This window comes from Grammomys surdaster, unplaced genomic scaffold, assembly GCF_004785775.1.
Source record: "Grammomys surdaster isolate TR1022 unplaced genomic scaffold, NIH_TR_1.0 62, whole genome shotgun sequence".
Lineage (NCBI taxonomy): Eukaryota > Metazoa > Chordata > Mammalia > Rodentia > Muridae > Grammomys > Grammomys surdaster.
Genome location: NW_021604564.1, coordinates 20,291,271 through 20,310,046, shown reverse-complemented (window position 1 = coordinate 20,310,046; position 18,776 = coordinate 20,291,271). Strand labels below are relative to the sequence as shown.

The window sequence follows — 18,776 nt, the reverse complement described above, 5'->3', positions numbered from 1 at the left end:
GACTCCTTCTCCTTCTCCTTCTCCTTCTCCTTCTCCTTCTCCTTCTCCTTCTCCTTCTTCTTCTTCTTCTTCTTCTTCCTCTTCCTCCTCTTCCTCCTCTTCCTCTTCCTCTTCTTCTCCTCTTCCTCCTCCTCCACCTCTTCTTCCTCCTCCTTTTCCTACTTCTTCTTCTTCTCCTCCTCCCCCTCCTCCTTCTCCCTCCTCTCTTCTTCTCTGATGTCTTACTTTTCTATTTCTGTGATAAAACACAGTGACCAGGTAACTTATAAAAGAAAGCATCTAATTTGGCCTATGACTTAGGAGGGCTAAAGTCCCTGATTCTGTAGTAGTGAAGGATCACATGGTGAGACACAGCCACGAGGCAGAGAACACACTGGGAATCCCACAAGCCTTATGAAGCCTTAAAGCCCAGCCTCAGTGGAACAGCTCCTCCCAAAAGGCCACACCTCCTAATCCTTCCCCAACTGTTCCACCAACTGAGGACAAAGTATTCAAATATGTGAGCCTCTGGAGCCATTCCCATAAATAACCACCATATCCCATAAAAGACAGGAAAATATATCCACAAACACTGAATTTATTTACTCAACTACACTCTAGTCAGGAGATCCATTCATCTGTAGCATCTACAAGTTGCCCAGCAGAAGGAAAGCTAATATAGAAGCTCTCTCTCCCTCTCCCTTCCTGCCTTAGCTACTTTTCTATTGCTGTGAAGAGACACTATGACCAAGACAACTTATAAATACATAGCATTTAATTGAAGGCTTGATTACAGTGTCAGAAGTGAGTTCATAACCATCACGGTAAGGACCATGGCAGTAGGCAGACAGGCAAGGTGCTGGAGTAGTAGCTGAGAGATCACAACTGATCCACAAGTCTAAGGTGCTCACGCATGCACACGTGTGTGTGTGTGTGTGTGTGTGTGTGTGCTCGCGCATGTGTGTGTGCGTGCATGCATGCACATGCATGGTCTTCAAACCACCACACTTACCTTCCTTTTTGTCAGCTTTTCTTTCTTATAAAATTTTATTTTTTTATTCATTTTCAGTTATTGTCCAAAGTAACAGGTTTAATTTTGACATCTTCATGCATCTATAACATTGTGATTTGACCACATAATTCATCCTTAATATCATTTTTCTTTCTTCCCTCCACCTCATGCTGTATTCCTTTCTTCTCCCAAATAATATTCCATGATCTGTTTTCCTGTCACACATACACGTGTGTGTGTGTGTGCGTGTATGCATCTCTGTATATGTATCTGTGTTTGTTGCATGTGTCTGTGTGTGTGTGTATCTCTGTGTGCATCTGTCTATATGTGTCTATGTCTCTTTCTGTGTGTGCACATCTGTGTATCTGTATGTATGTGTGTGTGTGTGTGTGTGTGTGCATGAGACAGAGAGCCACATGTACATATGTATATGTATATATACATATATTTCACATGGGAGGGAAAATATGTAACATTTTATCTCTTTCCTCCCGTTAACCCTTTCTCCTCACTCTCTTTCCCCTCTTTCTGCATTCCTTCTCTCTCCTTCAACATTTTCAATATCCATTTCAGAGAAAATAGGAAATGTTTGGCTTTCTTGTTTGTCTTTTTGAGTCTGGATTATTTTGTCTAATACTACCACCTCCAGTCCCATCTACTTGCCTGCAAATAACAATCTTATCCTTCTTCATAGCTTAAAAATTATGTGTGTGTGCATCTCTGTGTGTGTCTGTGTGTGTGTGTGCATCTGTGTATATGTGTCTGTGTGTGTATGTGTGCATGTGTCTGTGTCTGTGCATCTATATGTGTGCATCTGTGTGTATGTGTCTCTGTGTGTGCATCTCTCTGTGTGTCTGTGTGTATGTGTCTGTGTGTATATGTGTGCATGTGTCTGTGTATGTGCATCTTGTGTGTTGCATGTGTCTGTGTGTGTCTGTGTGTATGTGTATCTCTGTGTGTGTCTGTGTGTGCATCTGTTTGTATGTGTCTGTATGTGTCTATGTCTCTCTCTGTGTATACACATCTGTGTATCTCTATGTGTGTGTATGTGTGTGTGTGTGTGTGTGTGAGTCACACATTTTCTTTTTTTTTTTTATGGTGAAAAAAAGTGTATATTTAGAATTAGTCATCTGGACTCAGTTTAGATGATCCCAATCTTGTTGGCAACATCCAGAGCATCATAATCAGGAGCCAAGAGGACATATGCCTTCTTCTCTCCATCAGGCCTTATCAAGGTATTGACTTTGGCCACATCAATGTCATAGAGTTTCTTCACGGCCTGTTTGATCTGGTGATTGTTGGCCTTGACATCCACAATGAACACAAGTGTGTTGTTGTCCTCTATTTTCTTCATGGCTGACTCAGTGGTCAGTGGGAATTTGATGATAGCATAGTGGTCAAGCTTGTTTCTCCTTGGTGCACTTTTCTGAGGATATTTTGGCTGCCTCCGGAGCCGCAGTGTCTTGGGCCGCCGGAAGGTGGGTGACGTTCGGATCTTCTTCTTTTTGTGGCTGTGGACGCCTTTCAGCACTGCCTTCTTAGCTTTCAAGGCCTTCGCTTTGGCTTCGGCTTTGGGAGGGGCAGGAGCTTCCTTCTTCGCTTTCGGCGCCATCTTGGCGAAAAGCCACACATTTTCTTTATGAACATATCTATTGATGATCACCTAGGCTGGTTCCATATTTTAAGCTATTGTGATTAGTGTAGCATTAAACATAGATATGTAAATATCTCTGTAGTTTGATGACTTAGAATCTTCAGTTAGAGACCCAAGTGTAGTTCAGCTTGGTCATGTAGTACATGTATTTTAGTTTTTTGAAGTCCCTCCATACTGACTTCTCTGGTGACTATATACCATGTGCATCTCTTTGGAAGTGTATGATGATGTCTCTTTCCTCACATCTCTTACCTGGTCAGGGATGGAATCTCAAAGCACTTTTGATTTACATTCCTGATGGTTAAAATTACTGAACTCTTCCCCATCCACACCCACCCACACCCTCATGTACTTGTTTGCCATTGGTATTTTCAGCTTTTTTTTTTTTTACTCGCCTCTAAGAATTCTCAGTCTCTGGAAATTCTAGGCAGCAGGAGTGGGATTCTCACTGTACTTAGGGCTTTCTTTATACTGATTAGGGGTGGCAGAGTTTTCAAATGGGGCCTCCTAACTCTGTCTCCATCCTCCCCTCTGATTTGGTCAGATGTCAACATTGACTTGCTTTTTGCTCTCCTCTGGCCATTGAATTTACCTGTCTTTTTGTCGAGGGTTTTCTCATTTTGCCTGTTTCTTCCTCTTTTTAACTTTTCATGATGTCTAAAAGCCTCTGAATTCCCTGACTGTGTTGTTTCCAGATAATTCAGAACAGCTGATTTTTCTCTGACCACCAATCAAGAGTAATATTCTCTTCTCTAGTCTCTCTTTTTCTTCGTGTTCTTTTTAAAATATTCTGTCCTTTGGTGGTTATCATGCTTCCTCTCACCTTGCAAAGTCTTTTCTTTCACTGTTCATTTCTGCCTTGAGAGACTGTGGTCAGAACTTTCATGTTTAATGGATGGGTAACCCTGAACTTTAATTTCAGTCTGAAGACACAGTCTTTCACCTGACCCAAGGACTATGCATCATAACAGTGTAATCCTTTTTATCTTTCTATTACTCCTCAGAAATCCCCATCTATAAAAACCAATGTGAAATATTAACGATATTCACTGATCTCTGATCTCTCGTCATCTCTTGTCTCTTGCCCAAGGTCTAAATTGTGGTCAATGATGCTATCATGGTACAATCATGGTTGTAGTCCATATTTCCTGGATAATTTCTCTAGGTAGTAAGATTCCATAGGTGTTGAGAAAGCTGTATCCTTGGAGAATAGCTAGCTAGTTTTTAGTTAGATCAAGAAGGGAAAGAAGTGCCGGATAGTGGTGGTGCACACCTTTAATCCCAGCACTTGGGGGGCAGAGGCAGGCGGATTTCTGAGTTCGAGGACAGCCTGGTCTACAGAGTGAGTTCCAGGACAGCCAGGGCTATATAGAGAAACCCTGTCTCGGAAAAAAAAAGAAAAGAAAAGAAAAAAATAAAAGAAAGAAAGAAAGAAAGAAAGAAAGAAAGAAAGAAAAGAGAAGAAAAGAAAAAAAGAAGGGAAAGAAGTATTCAGCAAAAAGATGGCACGTGGAGAGGGGATTTATAACTGTAAAGGGTCCAGACTATACTGTGTAAGCATGAAGAGTTTGGATATGGAGGGGTAGGGGTGAGGATTCGAGGGTGTCTAGGAGAGAGTGGGACTTGGACAACTGAATGGAAACTTAGGGCATGGAATCGGAAGATCCAGAAAGAAATAATAAGTTCTGATTCTATCCTCCTTTATGAGTCCAGTCATTGGTAAAGTAAAATGGAAGTCTTTATAGCAGTGGTTCTCAGCCTTCCTAATGCCATCATCCTTTAATACAGTCCCTCATGTTTTGGTGAAGCCTAGCCAGAAAATTATTTTTGTTGCGATTTCACAACTGTAATTTTGCTACTATTATGAATCATAATGTAAACATCTGTATTTTGTTGTTTGACACCCCCCCCCAATGGGTCCTGACCTACAGGTTGAAAACCACTGCTTTAAAGGCAAGCGTGAGTAGCAGCCTTGCTAGGAGATTTCCAAGCTCTGTGCCTATTTCATCCTGCTATGAGTACAGACTCGCTATGAAAAGGTAGTCTCCTGCAGTGCATACAAGTCTATGGCTCCTCCACAATCCTGTGGTGGGCAGTGGAAATACTTTTTTAATGGTGGCTGGCAAACTGACTCAGCAATTCCAAGGTATCTCAAGTAATGGCAGTGCCTTCAAGAAAAATATGCATCTATATATACCACTATTCTTGAAAAGAATACTAACTTGTAAAGAAATGTACAAAATTAATTTTTCAGTAGTTGATATAAAAAAATTTACTTCTGTATCCATAAGTGAACCCTGCTTTCATCAGGCCCAAGCGTGGCATGCCTGACTTCCCCATAGACATACATCTAGCTTCAGACTTTGCCTTCTCATCCCCACCACGAGTAATAGGGTCAGGAGGATTGGAGCTAGGCTGGGTGAACCCTCAGGCCTGACTAAGATTCCAAGACCCTCCTAGTGGGCCAACCAAGACTCAGAGATCTTGGGGATCTCCCTATGACCCCTGCTGTATGAGATCCATGGAGGGGTGGCATACTGGAGACTTCAGGTTGGAGTGGATCTAATGCACAAGTTGGCCCGTAGAGTTTATAGCCTAAGGGCCAGGCAGGAGCAGGAGCAAAGAGTAACTGGGAGGCGGCCTCCCCTGGGCCCAGAGTCGAGATGGTAGAGAAGAGGGAACCAAGAAGAGGAATCCTAAGACATGAAAAGCCCGAGGAAAGAAGTAGAGTAGTTTTCCAAGCTGCTCAAACAGCAGAGATTCCCCGCCAATGTGGGCCTCGCCCTGGGCGTTCTCTGTGGAAAGGTTCAGCTAGCTGACCATTTGCCACTTGGAGGATCTGCAGTTCAGTCCCAAGAATGTGTGTGAGTTGTGGCTTCTGCTGCAGAAGCCTGCGGGGGAAGCTGACAACAAGCTTCAAGACCGGCTGTGAAGAGGAACCAGGAATTGTGACACTCAGGCTTTATCAGAACAGCACCCATCACTCTTTTTAACACACACACACACACACACACACACACACACACACACACACACACACACATACACATATATATATATATATATATATATATATATATATATATATATATATATATATCAGCAATATATTTCACTGGATGGATGGGATTGGGGAGGAAGACCAAAAAAAAAGAAAAAAAAAAAAGAAAGACATGCCTTGGAACAGTTGGCGAAATCTTAGAGATTACAAACTAGTAAGTGAAGAAATAGTCTAAAGGAAGTTGTTGAACTTTATTTTATTGAAAAGATAATTGATGGGACCACCTCAAATCAGAGGGCTTACCATGGAGCTTTATTTTATTATAGAAATTTCCATATAGGCAAATTGATTGTGAAATCAAGAGTCCCGTGGGATGCTTTTCAAAATCTATTAATGGTAATCATGACAGCTAGTAATAGTCTTGTGGGGGAGGAAGGAGAAACACAGGTTTTTAAAGAAAAATACTCAAGAGATACACAGCGTAGGGGCTGGAGAGATGACTCAGGGGTTAAGAGCACTGGCTGCTCTTCCAGAGGTCCTGAGTTCAATTCCCAGCAACCACATGGTGGCTCACAACCATCTGTAATGGGATCCAATCCCCTCTTCTGGTGTGTCTGAAGAGAGATACAGTGTACTCAAAAAAATAAAATAAATAAACAAATCTTTAAAAAAGAGAGAGATACAGAAACAGTTATTTGAAAGAAAACTCAGAAATTGTGCCACAGGACTGATCTGAATGTTCTTTTTCGAATTAGCTTTGTGCACATTTTGAGAGAGAGAAGAAAACCTAGTGTCTTCTCTGTTACTACAAGTCAAGAAAAATCACTAAATTTTCACAGAAAGTAGAAAAGGAAATTAGCAGCCACAGAAGTTTATGTAGAAGATCTTCTCTCTGTAGGACAATGAAAATAAAGACAGTGAAGGGTATTTGTATTAAAATTGATCTCTACCTCAGAAGATTAAAAAGAATACTTCTTGATTTATCTGGAAATTTCTGGAAGGGCTCTAGGCAGGTGGGCCTCACTCTTACTCAGAGAGTCAGCTATTGTGAACAAAGCTGTGGAATTCTCTGTTCAGGCCTTCGTCATGCCCTGTGATAGGGCTGGGTTAGGGTCACTCCCACTTGAATGGCCTACGTAAGGTAGATTCACTCTGGGGAAATTCAGGATGAGGCTCACATCATACTCTGAGAGCCTTGTATGTTTCCCATGAGGCCATGCAAGCAGGACTTCCTGATTCCTGGAAGGGTGCTTGTGGCTGCCTCATAGAGCAGTACACACTGCAAGATATTTATTTTTTATCCGTCTCCCAAGTTTGGTTCCAGCTAAGCTCAGGGTTTCCTGCCTAACCACAGGCTGTACCTTCTGAGAGCTCCTTTGTAGTTTGTCTCCACTCTAGCAGAGTGAGCCATTGCATCTGCTGTTTGTTATAATTGCCATTCAGGTTGAATGCCATTCTTTCTGTGGAACTGGAGGCATGAGGACCCGATCTGTTCTGTGTTGTCTAAGAAATAAACTCCCTGAATATGTGTGGATTCTCGGGGGCTCAAGTGTATGCACTCATTGATTCCTTGTGGTTACAGGTATCAAAGTATAACCAGCCAAACTTACGGCTGCAGCACTGACAGCTGTGATCCTGTTAGCCACCAAGCTCCTCCAGAATGTTTGGCCCTTGGGCAAGGAGCTCAGAAGGAGGCTGTACATCATACGGCTGGCTATATGTGACTGTAGAACTGAGCTCATCCAGTAGCCAGTAAGCCTCGTGAAATATATCTTTTGCCTTTGAAAATTCTTTGACATCCTGCCCTATGACATTGTCAGTCTGTGTGTGAGGCTTGGAGGTTGAGCTTAACCAACATGACAAAGCTGTTCTATGTTCACCTTTCCTGGACTGGCTGATCTGAAAAGACACAGGAACTTTGCAAGAAACTACAAACAACATGTCAACCTCAATAGTGTCTTCATTGCCACTATGGGATGTGTCAGCTGTTTCTGTAGATCATGAAAACAGAACCCTTTTCCGCCTCTCCCTTCAAGTTCATACACTTTACGGCAGGCCAACTCCTATATTGCCAGTTCCCCAACTGCTTTCTTCTGCTGTTGAGGAATCCCAGATAGGTCTGAGAGCAACACTGCAGAACTTCCCTTGTAGCTTTCCCCTAGCCTGAGGCATTGAGGAAAGTTCAGCAGATGTTGTATTTGTTCCCCTTTATATCTGAGGGCTCCTAATGATTAATCCTGCAGCAGCTAGGGAAATGCTTTCTGTTTTTATATGATTTTGTGAAACTAAAACTAAAAGCATTTGTTAGGCAGTGAGCCAGTACAGATCACAGAAATCTTTAAAGGCAGCCTGTTCTTAAAGAACATAGACAGTGGTTCAGTAAAGATGAGCTTATGTGGTGCGTCACTGTGTACGCGATGCTTTGATGTTAGCTGGATTGTGTATCATATTGCCTGGCATCATCAGAAGACCAGAGCAGCTTAAAAATAATATCTGATGCTGCCATCTGGTGGCAGATGACGCTGCAGAGACTGTTACAAGAACATAGCTTTACATCTTGGTTTTTTGTTTGTTTGTTTGTTTGTTTGTTTTTAAATCAATGTTTTACGTTTATACCCATAGACAGATGCTATTCCCTGCCTTCCCCAAAGAAGCTTCCCTTTGTGATAAATGGTCAGTAGTGAACGCAGAGGCTCATGGCTGTTCAGGGTGCTGAGAGAAAGTGACAATTAGTGTCAACTCTCAACAGTACCTATACCTCCACTTCTGAGGCTCAGGGAACATCACCAAGAAGGAGACAGAAAGGATGTAAGAGCTGGAAGATAGGTAGGGAAAGGGACTGTGGGATTCTCCATTCTAGGCCTGGCCCGGCTATAAGCAGTAATCTGACAGCAGCTACCATTGCCTCCACTGGCTGGGCATGCACAAGACTGGGCCTGGCATCAGTCAAGACTGGAAAAAACCTCATGGGACTTTACACCACCCTGATGAAATCCTAGCTAGTGGTAGATTTCAGGGGAAAAGCAGTTCTTGTCTTTATTGTGTATTCACAGGTGAGCCTGCCAGGCTCCAAGGAATACTTCTGGTTTTGAGCACCACAGCTCTGGCTAAACCCAGTGGGTCACAAAACAAAATGTAACAACATGAACAGGAGAAAGGGACTTGTCAGGGGTAAAGAGATGGGTGGAGGGAGGGCGTGGTCAGAGTTAGAAGGGAGACAGGAGGGGTGGGTGAAAGTAGCCATTATATATATATATATATATATATATATATATATATATATATATATCATATTTCATTCATATATATGAATGAAACTGTCAAATGAGAAAATTAATCAAAGTTAGACATAAAAGAACCAATGCAGATCTGGTTCTTACGGATTCCAGTTTGGCTTCAGAATGAAGTAAGTACTATGTACATATTTTTGCCTATAAGCTATTACTTGGAAATCTCTTCCAATACTGCACAAAAAGGCAACAACATTATTTTAGAGACCTTTTTTCCCTAGTAAAAGTGTAATGCATATAAAGCCTCTGAGTGGCTATAAGGCAGCAGAGGAGAGCAGTTGATGTCGAAGCAGTCATTAAAATACTCGGTGTGATGTCTTCATCTGTAAGCCTGACAGAACCACCAACCCGCTGTGCAGAGCTGATGTAAGAATGACTGATTCTATGAGCAAAGGGGCTGGGAACCTAGGGCCCTCTGCAGACGCGGCTGTTCCTAGACTGAGTGGAAGTGTTCTGAATGTGTTTGCTTGTATGTATAGTAGGTTTGTGTGCAGAAAGTCTGATTAAATGCTGTAAAAAGGTGCACTGTTAGTAAATATCTCAAATATATACAACGCGAACTTATACAAAATGGTGCCAGTCTTAAATTTGTAGCCTATTTGTATTCAATATTGAACAAGCATCATGAGAAGTTATTTCTGCTCTTAAATTATAAGGGTTCAAATTGATCATTTGTGCTTAGCAGGCAGAAAATAGTGCTCGTTTTATTCATTGCCAAAGCAGTGACACATCCCTAGAGGAGGCCGGCGAGGACACTGCTATAGCTGGTCCAGAGTTGCACCTACTTGCAAGGCTCTAGAATGTTTCCAGGCCTCCTGGCTTTGTAGCACAATGTAGTCACATCATGTCCTCACACAGAGACGCCGCCAGGCCCCATCCCTGCCTGGTATTTAAGACAATGCCACGAGGCCAACTTGTCTGTCCCTCGCCCTTCAAATAGCCGTGCTGACTAATTCATTCTGCTGAGGGCTCTTCACGTTGCCAGGCTCACAATTTCTTTTTTTTTTTAATTTATTTTTCTCAAATCGTAATTCATTCACACAGGGGTTATAAACACAGAAAGGCAGGATGTGGGGAAGGGAATAATGGTCCCAAGATGGAAGGAAATAGGGTTGACAACCTTGGAGAGGCTGAAAATCAATTCTTGTACCAGCATTCATCTGTCTCTTTCTCTCTCTGATTTTTCTTAGGGCCTTCACTGACCTATTTCATGCTCTCTTTAACCCTCCTTGTCTTGTCTATGTAAAGGCAACCTTCTTCTTTAAGGGCTGTACACAGTCAAGAGCTGTACACAGCCTTTTCTATTGTAATAGAGTAAATCAAGTCCAATAAGGATCTTTGCGGTTTTAGGAGGTCTCTTCAGACAGCGAAACGAGGGATTTCTTCAGATTAGTAATGTCAATCTCTAGCTGTTTGATATTCTTGTCAGTGGCCCTTCAAAGGTCTGGGTAGTATAAGTTCGGAGGCCAGCATCTGGATTAGAACTTCTAACAGCAGACATCACAGGTGATTCATTTTTACCTGGGATGCTGCCTGAGTTAAAGCTCCTGGGAGTCCCTCTTTCTCTGGGTTTTCTGGGGTTGGGTACAGAGCTGCCGCCTGTGACCTGCTCTATGCTTGGGCCCAGACCGGAAGTGTCTCACAATTTCTTACAGCAAGTGAACTGCCTAAGCTTTCTTAGAAAGTGTTGGTCCACAGGCTTGAACCTTAGGAATCTGTTCTATCTGGGTGTTTTGTTGGTTTTTGTCGTTGTCGTCATCGTCGTTGTTTTGTTTTGTTTTGTTTTGTTTCTGCAGAGGCTACAGTGGAAAAGGAAGGTTTCTCTCTTCATTTACTCCTGTGCCCCCCACCCCCATCCTCCCACCCCACCTGCTTCTGTCCCACTTTGTCACCATGGTGCCTTGTGACCACAGCAGTTTACCCTTGTAAACTCAGATGGCTGGTTTGGAACTTAAAAGAAAGTTTTTGCAATAGAAATTTGATATGACCTTTGCCTTAGAAACCCTCATGAAAATTTATTCCCTGTTGACTGAGTCTCCTCAGCCCTGATCTGGAAGCCATGCATGTATGCTCACTACAGCCCATTCACCGACACTTCATCAGTTTAAAACCTTTCCTTACTGCGATCTCTAGAAACAATCAAGCATTTGCTTTTTATGAGGAGGAATTTCATTTTGTCAGAAGCTCATCTAAGTGTTACAATGAGCCTGATACAAGTATTGGTTTTCTTAACGGGGTCTGAGAAACACTGGCAATACATAGTAGAGACTTGCTTGAGTCTGTCTTTCAAGACGGGGAGCAAGCCTTGAATGTTAGTGCTGACCAGCTTCTTACAACTAATGAAGCCAGGATCTAATGAAATAAAAAGAATCGAGCAAGATATGGATTTTGTTAAAAGTTTAAACTACCCACAACAGAATTAGTAAGTGTAATGTGTTTACAAGATGCTACACACACTGGTTAACACGATGAACGCATTATTCAAAATTCAAGTTAGATTTTCAGTATTGAAAAACAAGTTATCTGAATCTTGCAACTAAAGACACATTTTATTGTAAACCCAGCATTCTGTTTTCAGCATAGGAAGTTGTCAGTAGCACATAGGAAATTCTATAAAAAATGTTTCAATGAATCAATGAGTATCAATCATCTTGTTACCATAATAATAATTGGCACTGTTTAGAAATTAGCTGTATTTGGCTTTGTGGTGTACGTGAGAATGGGATTTCATCTTGTCTTTGCTGTTTTTCTATTGCTGTGAAGAGACACCATGACAAAGGCAACTTATAGAAGAAAGCTATAAAAGGGTTTTTAGTTTCGGGAGTCCATGATCTTCAAGGAAGGGAGCATGGCACCAGGAAGACAGGCATGTTGCTGGAGCAACTGGGAGTGCACTTACATCTTCAAACACAACCATGAGGCAGAAAGAGAATGAACAGACACACACCTCTTTTGATGGTGCTATATCTCCTAATTCTTCCAATATAAGTCTGCTGGGTACCAAGCATTCCAACAGAGGGGCCTATGAAGGTCATTTTCATTAAGACCACCACATTCCACAATCCCACTGGCGTATAGCCACTTTATAACACAGAACTTCAAAAGCATGTAGTCCGACTTCAAAAGTCCCTGTAGTCTTCCAGTCTCATCAACATAGATTATTTTTAGCTAATTAAGTTATTATTTATTTTACCTCCCAATGATCACATCTTCCCCTTCCTCCTCTCCTCCCAGTCACTCTCTCTCACCCCCCATCCACCTTTCCTCCCCTTCTCTTTAGAAAAGGGGAGGCCTCCCACAGATATCAAGATATCCTTCCTCCTTGGATTTCTCAAGTTCTACCTAATATTTGGCTGTGGGTCTCTGCATCTGTTTCCATCAGTTGCTGGGTGAAGCTGATATGTTTTGTAAAGCGCAGAACGGTGGGAGGGGATGCCTTGTTGACCCCCCAAGGTACCAGTTATACGACAGGTCTAATATAAAATAGAATTTATTTGGGGGCATGGGAAGGGGTATTGAGAAGGGAGTAGAGGCAGAGAAAAAGAGGGGGACAGAGAAGGATACACACACACGACAGAGACAGACAGAGGGGAGAAAGAGGCTGACCAGGAGAGGCCAGAGACAGGCCTGAAGGGGGAGGGTCAGAGAGAGAGGGGAGGTCATAGAGAGATAGAAAAGAGTCGGGGGGGGGAGAGAGGAAAAAGGTCACAGAGAGAGAAAAGGGTCATAGAGAGAGAAAAGGGAGAGAGAGAGAGAGAGAGAGAGGTGACAGTAAAAAATTAAAAACAACTTGGCAAAGACTGCCGGACGGCTTGCTGAGCTTGCTAAGAATAGCCATAATAAAAATATCAAGCCCCTCTAGGGATGAGGTGACCAAAAATATAGAAACAACCAAAGACATATCTTGACCAGTCTAAGCATGCCCAAGTGAGTAATGGGCCACCTGGTGTTTATCCTAGAAGGTCTGAGGTTTCATGGTCAAAAATAGTGGGCCATCCAGCCTGTCAAAATGATTGCTTACGCAAAGTGCTGATGTTTGAAATATCCAATTATATGTAACCATGCCAGAATTTCCCGCTTTTCCCTTCCCCCTTGTGCCTCCCCCTATAAAAGTTCTAAACTTCCTGGGGTCTTCATCAAAATTCTCTCCCCTGCGTGGGATGAGTTTCGATCCGAGGGCCCTTGTTAGTAAACTGCCTTTTGCTATTTTGCATCGAGTCAGTCTCTCGAGTCTCCTTGGGTGTGCGCTGATCGGGACTTGAGTTGGGGGTCCTCTTCGTGAGTCCTTACAGAGAGAGAGAGACAGAAGGATACACACACACACACACACACACACACACGACAGAGACAGAGAGACAGAGACAGACAGAGAGAGGGGAGAAAGAGGCTGACCAGGAGAGGCCAGAGACAGGCCTGAAGAGGGGGGGTCAGAGAGACAGACAGACAGACAGACAGACAGACAGACAGACAGAGATGGAGAGACAGAGAGACAGAGAGAGAGAGAGGCAGAGAGAGAGAGAGAGAGAGAGAGAGAGAGAGAGAGAGAGAGAGGCCAAACAGTCCTTTTTATAGCAAGCCATGCCTACCTGGCTGTTGCTAGGTAACTGTTGGACGGATCCTAGAAGGAATGCTGACATGTTAACAGAGACATCTCTGATGACAGTTATGCTAGGCTCCTGTCTGCAAGTATAGCACAATATCATTAATAGTGTCAGGGCTGGCTTCCTCTCATGGCGTGGGTCTCAATCTGGAGTAGTCATTGGTTGGCCTCAAATTCTGCTCCATCTTTTACCCTGCACATCTTGTAGACAGGCTAACTTGTGGGTCTAAGGTTTTGTGGCTGGGTTGGTGTCCCAGTCCCTCAATTGGAAGTCTTGTCTGGTTACAGGAGAAAGTTGCATAAACTCCTTTTCTAGGAGTCGTAGCTAGGGTCACCCTCAAAGATTCCTGAGAGCTTCCTTGGTCTAGTTTTCTAGCTCCCAGAAATACCTCTCCCTTTCCAGTTGCCTCTCCCTCCATCCTCCCTGCACCTGATCATGCCTGTTTCCATCCTGACCCTCCTTCACCACAGAGTCCTCTTCCTCCACCCACCCTCGAAATCTAATTGGCTTTCCCTTCTTAGTGAGATGTGTCTACTGGGCTTTCCTTGTTACTTAGCCTCTCCGGGTCTGTGGAGTGTAGTATGGTTATCCTGTACTTTATGGCTACAATCCACTTATTAGTGTGTACATATCATGTCTGTCTTTCTGAGTCTGGGTTACCCCACTCAGAATGTTATTTTCTAGTTTCATCCATTTTCCTGCAAATTTCATGATGTCCTTGTTTTTAATAGCTGAGGAGTATCCCATTGTGTAAATGAACCACATTTTTTCTTTATCCATTCTTCAGTTGAGGGACATCTAGGTTGTTTCCAGTCTCTCTGGCTATTACGAATAAAGCTGCTATGAACATAGTGGAGCAAGTGTCCATGTGGCATGATGAGGCATATTTTGGGAATATACCCAGGAGTGGAACAGCTTAGTCCTGAGGTAGATTTATTCCCAATTTTCTGAGAAACTGTCAAATTGATATCCAAAGTGGCTGTATAAGTTTATTCGCCCACCAGTAATGGAGAAATGTTCCCCTTGCTCCACATTCTTGCCGGCATGAGCTGTCACTTGAGTTTTTTGATCTTAGCCAGTGTGATGGCTGTTAGATGAAATCTCAGTCTTTGATTTGCATTTCCCCGATGACTAAGGATGTTGAACATTTCTTTAAGTGTTTCTCAGTCATTAGAGATTCCTCTGCTGAGAATTCTCTGTTTGGCACTGTTCCCCAATTTTTAATTAGGTTATTTTTTTGTTGATGTCTATTTTCTTGAGTTCTTTACATATTTTGGGTATTGGCCTTCTGTCAGATGTAGGGTTAGTGAAGAGTTTTCCCATTCTTCGAACTGCCATTTTGTCCTTTTGACAGTGTCCTTTGCCCTATAGAAGCTTTTCTGTTTCATGAGGTCCCATTTATCAACTGTTGATCTAAGCCTGAATTGCTCAACACAGTTTTGAAGCCCTACATGTCCACTGTCGTTCAAACCAATACATGTATTTTTGATACGTATTGTATTTGTGCTTGTTTGGTTCCAAAGAACAAAGACTCAGTTTACCTCAAATAAAACCAGGTGCGATGACTCATGCTTACATTTCTCACACTCAATAGGTGGAGGCAGAAGCATGACCGTAGGTCGGCATAGGCTAGAGTGAGACTCTCAAAAACCTGACAGATGAGTCTTGTAGAAACTGAAGTGGAATCCAAAGCTGCAGTAATGGAGCTCATCAGGAAGAAAGTTGGCATTGTGACTACTGTGCTTCTCTCGACACAAGGCCTCATCTCTACACAACAAACCACCAGCAACTGAGGAAAACTGGGACCAGGAGAGGTGGCCTTCTCTGGGGAAGCACACACTAATTGGTTATTCAGTACAAAACAATCAGCCCTGGAAACATACATACAGTTAACATTATACAGACTGAACATTATATTTAGCAACATACATGTATATACTTATGTACATGCAATAACAGTTAGTGAAGAGAGGTCATAAATTTGAAGGAGAGTTAGGAGCTGTATATGGGAGGGATTAGAAAGAGAAAAAGAAGTGGGACATATAATTAAATTATAATCTCAAAAAGACAAAAATAAAAAACCTGACTTTTTAATGGTATGTTTAATCTTTCTCTTTAATCTATATTTTTAGGATTTTGTACCCCATTCTTTACTATTGGGAGGGTGAGTAAGTTCCAGCTCGTTGTGGTCAAGGCAAGGTACAGTTTAAAATTTAAAAAAAATAAAAGTAATGAGTAAATGTAAGCTAGCAGTGTTACATTTAGCACTGTGTGATTTAGAATCGCACGAAGCCTTTCTTCTTGGGTTCCAGAGGTTACTCCAACACAAAGCTAAGCACGAGGGGCAGCGCTTAGGACCTGGAGTTGGGGCAAGGTCTTGGACTTCTCAGAGTTTTCCTGTTGTTTAGAAGAGAGCTTGACTACCTGCTACCAAAGCTAGTTGTGACTTCATGCCATCAGACACCAGCTGGTCTGAAGTTTGAGTTGTGACTTTTAAAAGTTCCATTTGACATTTTTTTCCTCTTTCAAAATGCTTCATCCCTGTTCTTCTCCCTTTCTCCTTTCTTTCTCCCAGATTCACAGTTCTAAATTTATAGTGGATTGTCATCACCATTTGGGTAAAGATTCCCTCCCATTGTTCTCTCTCTCTCTCTCTCTCTCTCTCTCTCTCTCTCTCTCTCTCTCTCTCTCTCTCTCTCCCTATTTCTGTTCCCCTCCTCTCATAGGCTGCTGTAGTAGTGTGTTTCATATACAGTTTTAGATTTGTTTGTGCCTTTCCTATACCCCTGTGAAACAGCCTGCCATCTCCTTCATCACAGATCTGTGGTGCTCCTTTACCCTCCTCCAATCTTTCTAGCTTCTCTAATTTGAAACGCTGCCTCATTGGCTAATCCCATAACAGTGTTTTCTGCAAAATTCTTGAGCTGTTCTAAATATTCCACAGAGTAAGTTTTTCCACTCATTTGGGCATCTTTCCCAGAGTTGATTTAGTTATGTAAGGGGAACTTTAGTTTTCTGTGCTCATTAAAACTAACACTTTTAACTTTAAACAAATATGCCTAGCATTTTGACTAATGTTGCCCTAAATTGAAGCATTGCTTTAGGTGAAACTGGTCACTTTTCAGTGTAGCTGTAAAATGTTCAATGATTGTGTTGATAGGGTAATGATTCTCTAAAGGCTTCCATTTCTCAATTTGCTACAACCTATTACTACACTGCCTTCCACTGTAAAAGAAACTTTGCCAATATTGATTGAGGTAAAGATCTACCAAGAAGGAGATTGTCCTAGATATTCAGAAATCACACAAGTAACTAACAAATACCACCTTGAAAGGAGCCAGAATCAGACAAGGAGATGTAAACTGTCCCAGAGGTCAGGGTGATGCTGAGTGGCAGACCAAAGAATGTAGACAACTTCTTGAAGCTGAAACAGGCTCAGAGACATTTCTCTCTTAGGGCCTCCAGAAGGAAGGCAGCCCTGTTGACTTCAGCTGTGGAAGTTACTATTCTCTAACATTCTGCCTCTGAATTTTACTAATATTGTAATAATATATTTTCTTAATTATTTGAATGAATAGGATTCAATTTTCATTTCTTGTACTGGATTTCTATTTCTAACTAATACTCATATATGTATATATTCTAATTCTAATTAGTATATAGAAAAAATAAGCCCAGAGAGAACATAAATTATTCCAACAGCCAAAATTACCACAATTCTCTTATTTTATTGGCTTTGAGGTATTTAGTCTTCTCCTAAAAATAGAGCTCTGCGTATACTGCCTTAGGATTTTGTAACATCTTCTTTAAAGTTACAGTTGGCTTGTGCATTGGAGTCCAGCAAATGCAATCACATTTGGCTTATAGGCTCGAGTCTAGCACATGAATCTGGGTCCAGCAAAAACTTCTGCTGCTGAAGCAAGACTAAAAGAAGGAGCCTCCTCATGTTCCATACAGGCCTGACCTCTCCTAAATGGCCTACAAAGATAATCCCTGGGACAGAGATGGAAATTTAGCATTTGGATGGTCTCAAGAGGGGTTTCCAATGGAGGTGTTCAGTTTGAGTCTTCTGTGGGTTTCTGCTATACTTGTATAACAATTCTAACTTTGACTGTATTTGATTTGTTCTTTACTCTTTACTCTGCCTCTGGTGGATATTGAACAGGATAAAAAGGAGCTCACAACTGGCAAAGTTACTCATTAATAGGATCCTAAGAACCACATTAGATAAGACTGGAAATTTATAGGCTATAGGGGACAAAGGTTTGAATACAGCTTGCTTGTGTGATATAGTAAATTAATTGCATGCCTAGTCGTGTTATCTGTCAGACTATTGTTTCAAATGCTGGAGATGTCCAGCCCTCATTTCCTTGATAAGCTGCAAATGCCTGTCCATGTGTTTTCTGCTAACAAAAGAGGAAATTCATTGCTGAGCCATTACCACCATCCGTTGCTTTCATCCACCTATGATGTATTACACCATTTTTTCAATTATTAAAGCAACATTTTTAATCTTTTGTACAAATGAATAGTCATGAAATTCCTGACCTTTCCAAGTGTCCTTTTGGAAGTCATTGTTACACTCCAGTGAATACAGACTATTTTCGATTTTCAAGCATTATGTTTTCAAGTAAGGTGGTTTCTATTTAAATCATTGAGACTGTTGTGCGTGGTAGGTCAAGAGGTGGGGTGAGTGGATAGGATACTGGCACGATTCCCATTGAGAAAAGGAGGTCCATGCTGTTGGAAATAAGTGTGTGCATGAGCTAAGGGTGGACAGGAAGCAGTGGATAGTAAGACAAAGCATTTGTTCCTTAGCCAGTAGGATGTGAGCTACCGTACATTTCATGCCAGAGTCAGACACTGTAGAAATGAAACAAAAATGATGGACAACTGCAGCAGTGGGATCTGGCTTATCTTACCGTTAACAGGACAGAGAAAGAACATCAGCCTTATTGTGCTACGTTACAGAAACTCTACCTTCAGAAGAAAAGGCAACAGAAAAGCAGAATGAGCACAGTCACTTGTTCACAAGCAACAAGTAAGTAGTCGCTTAAGAGAATACGAAAGATAGATGCTGGAAGCTCACAGGCTCAGTAGGAAGCTGGCACAGGGGACTTGACATAGGTCATCAGAGGTCGCCAGCAGTATTAAACAAGCATCTGTGAACACTTGTGGCCTGGCACCGTATAGCCACCAGCACACACCCCTTTCACCTGTGTTACACTTTCTCAGAATG

The 18,776-nt window shown here is 42.1% G+C and overlaps 1 protein-coding gene and 1 pseudogene across 1 annotated transcript in view; one reads left to right on the top strand and one right to left on the bottom strand.

Moving 5' to 3' along the window:
• The window catches only part of Qrfpr (pyroglutamylated RFamide peptide receptor), a 42,202-nt gene that overhangs the window by 3,691 nt on the left and 19,735 nt on the right, over positions 1-18,776 (top strand). The window lies entirely within an intron of this gene.
• On the bottom strand, positions 2,133-2,609 carry LOC114618384 (annotated as a pseudogene).